Source organism: Gossypium hirsutum, chromosome D11 (genome assembly GCF_007990345.1).
Source record: "Gossypium hirsutum isolate 1008001.06 chromosome D11, Gossypium_hirsutum_v2.1, whole genome shotgun sequence".
NCBI classification, from domain to species: Eukaryota; Viridiplantae; Streptophyta; class Magnoliopsida; order Malvales; family Malvaceae; genus Gossypium; species Gossypium hirsutum.
Window position 1 is genome coordinate 69,371,480 of NC_053447.1, and position 7,998 is coordinate 69,379,477.

Consider the following 7,998-nt stretch of genomic DNA (forward strand, 5'->3'; position numbering starts at 1 on the left):
TTATAATATTTTAGTAAAAATCCCAATATAAAAGTATTTTGTTTTATCCTTTTACATTAAAAAATATTTAAAATAACATGAAATATTAAATTTATGAAGTAGAATGTAGATTTAGATAAATATAAATATCAAAGTAAAATAAAATTATTACAGTACAAATGGACTAAAAATTCCGTAAGTCGTTTTTCTTATTTGTTTTGCCCACTTCATGAGTCGATTTGGACCCATATTGTTATATTAAGTTTTATATGTTTTTTTTCATTGTTTAACAAGTTCACATTTAGAAGTTTTTCTCTGTTTTGTAAAACAATTTTTTAGTCTTCATTATGCTTGTAGTCTTAATTTTAAAAGGGTTTTTAAAAATGGTTTTGTCACTTTTCTCTTCAATTTGGTGGATGCTCAGTTTCTTTGTCAAAATTTACTCGCCGCTTTGGACTATTCGGGACTGATTTCATTGTTCTATTAAGTGTTTGTAATCACTCCAGATACACCATACTTAAGTTGTGACAGAGCCAATTGTTAACGTACCATAATGTTCTATTGATACTGAGGCTGAAGCATTTGTTATGCTGATGGAGCTTATGCTTCACCACCTACGACAAATGTTTGTTATTTTTTTTCTCTGAATTGTACGACCACATTCATAGTTTGAATTAATGAATTTCCTTTAAAAAAAGTACAATAAAACTAAAATCAAAGAATTGAACTAAATAACCGCACATGACGAAACTCAAATACCCGTGCATATAATTATGCATGGTGAATCTCAAACTTGGGTATTTAGATCTGGGGCATCCATATTTGTCAACTCTGACAATGCTTCGTTGGCTTAGTACTTAATTTTTAAAATTATCAAATAGCATTGTATGATATTCTCCTATTTAACACAAATAAAATAAAATAAAATTATTTAAAAGGTAAATTAAGTAAATAAAACAATTTTCTTGAGGTCGTGTTGACACAATAAATTTAGTGAAAGAATTATTTTTTATTAAATGTTTAAATTAAAAAAATTAATTTATTTGTTGGCAAAGTTATGGTTATATTATTGTCGAAACCACTTTTAAGTTTGAAAAAACGGGAATCGACTTTTAAAAAGGGAAATGGGAGTCGCCACCGATCTTTTGTTAAGGTGTGATCGGTTCACCATTAAAAATAAATTTTAGGTCTGCGAGATTTGAGAAAATAGGTCCGGGAGTCGGTTACGCACGAGGAAGGGTTAGCACCCTCGTAACGCCCAAAATTGGTACCGAATCGATTGTTTAATGTCTTAGTGTCGAAACTTTGAAAAGATTTTAAAATACGATCCTTTGAAAAGAAAATTTGAGTAAAATGAATTGGATGATAAGGTTCACTTATTTCAAAGAAACGAATTGTCACACTCAGTAAGTTAGAGTGCAACATTTCGAATCCTCAAAATTAAGTTTATCCTTTGGCTTTTAAAATCTATGCATTTCGAAAAGGGTATCTGGTTATTTGGGTCAAATGAGAAAATCAAAACCCAGTGAGTTAGGGTTTGATTTCATAAAATTCCTAAATATCGAATATTGCCTTTATTTTAAAATCGGGATGACAGAATGTCACATCCAGTAAGTTAGAATCTAACGTTTTGAAATCTTAAATGCTTAGTTTTAAAATGCTATGATTTTAACAATAGAAGCACATGTCTACCTAATTCATCGAGAAAAATTGGAACCCAGTAAGTTATGGCACAATTCTCGAGAATCTTGGATGCCAAATGACTTAAAAACTTATGGCTAAAACAATTTCAATGTTCAAATCAACTCCAATATTTTAAACAAATGAAATGCAATTGGACAATAATGTGCGATATAAAGGGGATAACATACAAACCCAATTTAATTTATATGTGAAAATAAAAAAAACAAACTATTAATCTATCTTACAAGATACATTAAATAAAAACATGAAAAATAATACATATTGAGTATATATATATATAATGAAAGATTTAATGCAAATGGTAATATACATATAAAAGCTGAAATAAATAAAATATAATGGAATAGGGCTTTAAAATACAAATTATTAACTCAATGATGCGAAATCAATATAAAACAAAATAATTTATTATATGTCAATGATAAAATATAAAATAATATCATATGGGAGGGGCGTACCCTGACATCGCGCTGACGTGGACGCGATTTCGCGAAAAATGGGCCATTCCGGTAAATAATTAAATAATAGACTCATTTCGATAATTTTTGAAAAAAAAGAGCTTTTTTTAATCATTTGCCCATATGGGAGTTCTATTTCCTTAGTACAAAAAAAAACATGCGAAAATGAATTTTATCAACAAAATGAAAACATTAAAATATATACAAAATTATAATTAGAACAATAAGACAAATATGAGATAACTTAAAATAATAATACCTAATAGCTTTAAAACAACAGTACATAATAAAATTAAAACAATTATACATAATAGATTTAAAAGAATGTACATAATGAATTTAAAATAACAAAACACCAGTTCTATAATGTTAAATTTCTAATAATAATACAATAAATTAAACTTAATAATAAATTTTAAATAACATTACGCTTTAACATCAAACTATTATTAGAATTTAAAATGAATACATCAAGAATAATGGAACAACAAATAATTAAATAAAGATTAAAAAAGGATTAAATCAAAATCAAAACAGAACTGGAAGGAGAAAAACGAAAATAAATTAGAATAGAGGGTCAAAATCGTGACGCGCGAATAATATGAGGACCGAATGGAAATTATTCCCCTTCCCCAAAACGCAGCGTCTTTAACATGGCCCAAATCATGATCAAGTCAAACGTACAGGACCAATTTAGAAAATAAAGAAAGATCGAATTGAAACCACGAAACAAATCAAGAGGGCTGATGGCGCAAATTTCCCTTCCGAGACCAAAACGCGCGGGTCTGGCCACGCTTGGGTCAGGTCATCGGGTATGGCCATTAAACAGTGCCGTTTTAGAGTCACTGTGACAGACTCCAAACGGTACAGTTTTAGAACTATTATAAAGCTAAAAAGAAAAAACCTAGATGCTACTCCGTCGCCCCCATTTTCAAATCAAACTAAAAACACACACAAAAAAACCCTAAATCCTCCTCTTGCATGCGCCGCTCGGATGCTCGGGAGCTCTCCGATCTTGTGAACCGTCGTTTCCGATCACAACGGAGCAAACAACGATTCTAATATCAGGTAAAATCACTCTCCTTCTGTTTTCTCTCTTAAACAGTAAATGAAAAGAAGAATGAATCAAAGAATCGAGAGCGAAGAAAAAAAAAGAAAAGAAAAAAATTTCCAAAATAAGATCTAAAATCACCTTCCTTGAAACTGTTTCTTTCTATTGCCTTTCTTTTTTAAAACTTTCATACAATATTCGTGTCCCCTTTACAGATTTCGTTATGGCTTTATATAGCCAAAAGAAAATACAAAAATCGCCCTTTTTCTGTTTTCCCTTCTTTCACTATTACAATTTTTTCTCCCTTTTTGTCGTGTTGTTTTCTATTCATTTTTGTCCTTTGCAGGTACATGGTCGTACAGAGGCGCGGGCGCGCGCGTACGGAGGCTCGCGTGAGTGGCAGTGGCGCGCATGCGAGGGCAGAGGCTGATCGCGACTTGATGGCTTGCTAGAGCGACGGCTGAGGCGTGCGGCTAGGGTTCCAAGGCTTCTTTTTTTCGTTGAAATTTTTTTGGGCTATCGGGCTGGTTATTTGGACTGGTGTAATGGATGTAGGTTTGGTTTCATTTCTGGATATTTTGTGTTTGGGTAAATTAATTGGGCCAGGGTTAGGTTTAGCTATTTTGGTCTGTAATTGGGTAGTGATATTGGGGCTTAGTGGGTCTAATGTATTTTGGGTTTGTTGTTGACACCATTTTTTGGATGAAAAACGGGGTCGACTTGGGTTTTGACAAAAACGAAAAAAAACGGGAGTCGCCACCAATCCTTTTTTATGAGGTGTGATTGGATCACCTCGAAAAGTGGTTGTTTTTAATAAACGGTTTGATTTTATTAAAACAACAAGTTTGGTCCATGAAATTCAGAAAAACGGGTTCGGAAGTCGGTTACGCACGAAGAAGGATTAGCACCCTCGATACGCCCAAAATTAGTACCTAGTTGATTACTTAATGTCTTAATGTCGAAAATTGAGAACCTTGAAGAATTTTAAAAATACGATCCTTGTATTAAAACGTTAAAAATTTTCAGGAAAATGGGCATATTTCACGTTATTCGAGAAAAAAGAATCATATCCAGTAAGTTAGGACACAATGTCTCGAATTCCCGATACGCGAATGAAAAATGCTTATTTAAAAGATATTTAACTATCTTGGATTTAAAAAAAGAGATCACGACCAGTAAGTTAAGACACGATCCTTTTTTAGTTCCCGATATCGTTTAACTTAAGTTCAAAAAGATTCGTGCATTTAGATTTATCGTGAAAATCAAAACCCAGTAAGTTAGGGCACGATCTTCTCGAATCTAAACACGAAATGCCATTTTTTAAAACAAATTTTGTTATATCGAGTAAAATAAAACACGAAGTCGTAGTAAGAAATGTGAAAACAAATTTCATTGTTGTCATGCATGGCAGAACCATAATGAATATGAAAGTATAAAAAGTATAAAAAATACGAGCAATAACAACGATATAAAAGGCCAAATCTACAACATAAAAATAACAAAGTATATAGACGAATAAAATTAAAACATTCATGAAAATCAAATAAATAAATAATGAATACAATTAAAAATGTAAAGAGATATATATATATCTATGTACATAGATATAAATTAAAATATGTGAGTATATGTGAATTATAAAATATATATAATATATTAAAAAATATAAAGAATATATAAATATGTATATATAAAAATATGTACATATACGTGGGTATATAAAAAATTATGAAATATGAAGAATATAGACAAAATGTATATTTTTTTTGAAAGTACGAAATGTATGTAAGTATATATAGATAGAATAAAAATGAAGCTGAAAATAAATATAAAGCTAATTAATATGATAGTAACAAATAAATAAAAGGAAAATAAAACTAATAATAGTTAATAATAATAATAATAATAACAATAATAATAGGACTAAATCAAAACGGAAACGAAATCTCAGGGCTAAAATCAAAATAAAATAGAGTAAGGGATTAAAATGTGAGGCGCGCGAAAAGTAGAAGGGCCAAAACAAAAAATAAACCGAAGCCCCAAAATGCAACGCAGCAGTGGACTAACGTGAAACAAACATAAAACTTTGTGGCCAAATTAAAAATAAAAGAAAATAGTGAAAAGGGGCCAAATTGCGACACGCTTCAAAGTCAGGGGGACTGCGTGCGCAAATAACCCATTTGAAGAAAACATGCGGATCCTCCCCTTGGGTCGGGTCACCGTGCGGGTCAGAGACCAAAACGACACCGTTTTTGGTCTCTGAACCCTAAGTCCATACTACGTCATTTTGAAAACCATTAAAATAAAAAAAACTTTCAAAATTTTATTTTTCTCTGCCGAAATATACAAAAAAAAGGAAATTTCATTTGAGCCACCAAAACTCTGACCCTTGGAGTTCTTTGGCCTCTGACGCGCCGTTTATGCACCCGCCGTACCGCCACCGTCTCCGACGGCCGACGAAGCGCTTGAGAGGCGTTCGAAGCCCTCTCTCCGGTTACTTTCCCTCTCTTTCTTCTTTATTTTTGTTAAAAAAATAAAAACAACAATAAAAATAAAGAAAGAAAGAAAAACGAAAGATTGCAATCTAAAAACCAGGAAATCACCTTGGTTTTCTTTGTTTTTTTTATTTATTTTCTTTGATCTTGTCTGTCTATTACAAAAGGAGAAATCAAAAGAAAAAAGAAGAAGCCGAAACCCCCAAAGAATACATCTTTCGGCTTTTATAGTTGATTATACTACTGTTTTCTGCTATTGTTGTTGTTTCTTGCTTACTTTTTCTTCTTTGCAGGTGCAAGTGGCGATGGGACGTGCGGCGGCAGAAGCGGCGGTGGCAGGGCAAGTGGGCGACATGACCGTGACGGTGGCGGCTGGTCAGCAGATGCGACGCTAGGGTTTCTTTTCTGAAACCCTAGTTTGACTTTGGGGGGATTGGGCCAGTTGGGCTAGGTTTGGGTTTCGGGTTAGGCTAGTTGGGTAGTGGGTTGCTGATTTGGGCTTTGGTTTGTAATTGGGTAGTTGGGGGTTTAATTGTTTTTGTTTAGTTTAGGGTTAATTGGGTTTTGGGCTAAAAATTGGGCTTGTACATTTGTAATATGGACTTTTAACATTTTTTACTTTTATATTGGTTTTTAATATCTGTATCGGGCCCGGGCAAATTGGGCCTATTACAATTATGATTTTAGGAAAAAATAAAAATATTTTTATTTATTTAGAAAAATAGGTGGCTTCTTTATTTATGTGGTGAAAAAAAAACGGCTCATAAATTTACAAGCAAATAATTTTTTTTTTACTAAAAATGACTATATACCTATAATTTTAACTTATTTATTAGCGTAAAGCCCAAATTATTTAAAATTACCTAAAATATTCTTTATTTTATTCATATAGTTTTACCATACAACCCTCCAAATATTGAACCATCTAATATTAATATATCATTGGTAATCTGAGTTTAATTTTAATATGCAATTTAGTATTTAAGTTCGACTTTAATGTTCAAATTGGCATCTAGACTAAACAATATTGCGTGGCTCATTGAATATTTAACACGTGCTCTAATAAAAATAACATAAAGTACTTAATAGGGACAAAAAAATTAAGTACCAAATTGAACATTGAAGTCAAATTTAGATACTTAATTGAGAAAAAAACTCAAGTATTAAATTGAATATTGAAGTCAAATACAAATACCAAATAATATATTAAATTTTATATTATTAAAATAATATTATATTTTTATAAATATGTTAATACCCGTATTGCATGATTTTCATAGATGTATTTTTCTTTAATATAATTAATTTTTTAATATTTTATTTAACTTGTGAAAATTCAATAAATTTTAAATTATCCAAAAAATAATTAAAAATATTAAAAATTTAAAATAATACATTTTAAAATATCTTGAAAATTTTAAAATTGTTAATCCCTGTTGAAACTTAATTAACTACCAACAACCTTATAATAATATAAGAAATGAAAATTCCAATCTTAAAAAAAATGGAAACAAATCCTAATACACACTAATTAAGGGTAGTTCTAATGTCTTTAAAAATTTTGAGATTTCTTCATGGGCCGGTTCGAAAGCTTACTCGAAAAATGATAGGGTTTGGATTAAAATATAGACCCAACAAATGAATTTAAGCAAAAAAAGGCCCATTTAGCAAAACGGGTCAAGCTTCGAATAAGGTTTTTTGGCCTGAGCTCAGCTCAAATTAAAAATGTTGTTTTCTTGTTTTTTAATGTTTTGCTACTATATTATTGTTTTCTTACTATTTTGCTATCATTTCACTATTATATTGCTACTATTTTGTTGTTATTATTTGGATATTATATAATTATTATTTTATTGTTAATTTTGTTATAATTTTAGAGGTATTTGTTTATTAAGTTGTACTTATTTTAGTGTTATTTAAGCATATATATTTTAAATTTATTTTCAAATTGTTGGAAGATATTTATTTTAATTTTTTTAGTATTTTTAATGCATTATATTATTTTTTAAAAATATTATATAAAAATTTTGAATATGGGCTAGCCGAGCGTCGAGTCAAATTCAAACTTAACAAACATGACTAAAATTTTGATTCAGCCCGACTTCTACTGCACACCTCTACTTCTACTGCATGCGAATGAGATTTTGGCATTATTGTTAAACATCAAGGCATTATGCTTTTCTTTTTGGAATAAAAATAAAAAATTTAAATAATTTAGTGACCAAAATGTTAATTTGCAATAGTTTAATGACGTTAGGTGCAATTTACCCAAAGAAAAACCCTCTCTAAACTCTCCCTCGTTGAAGCTTTA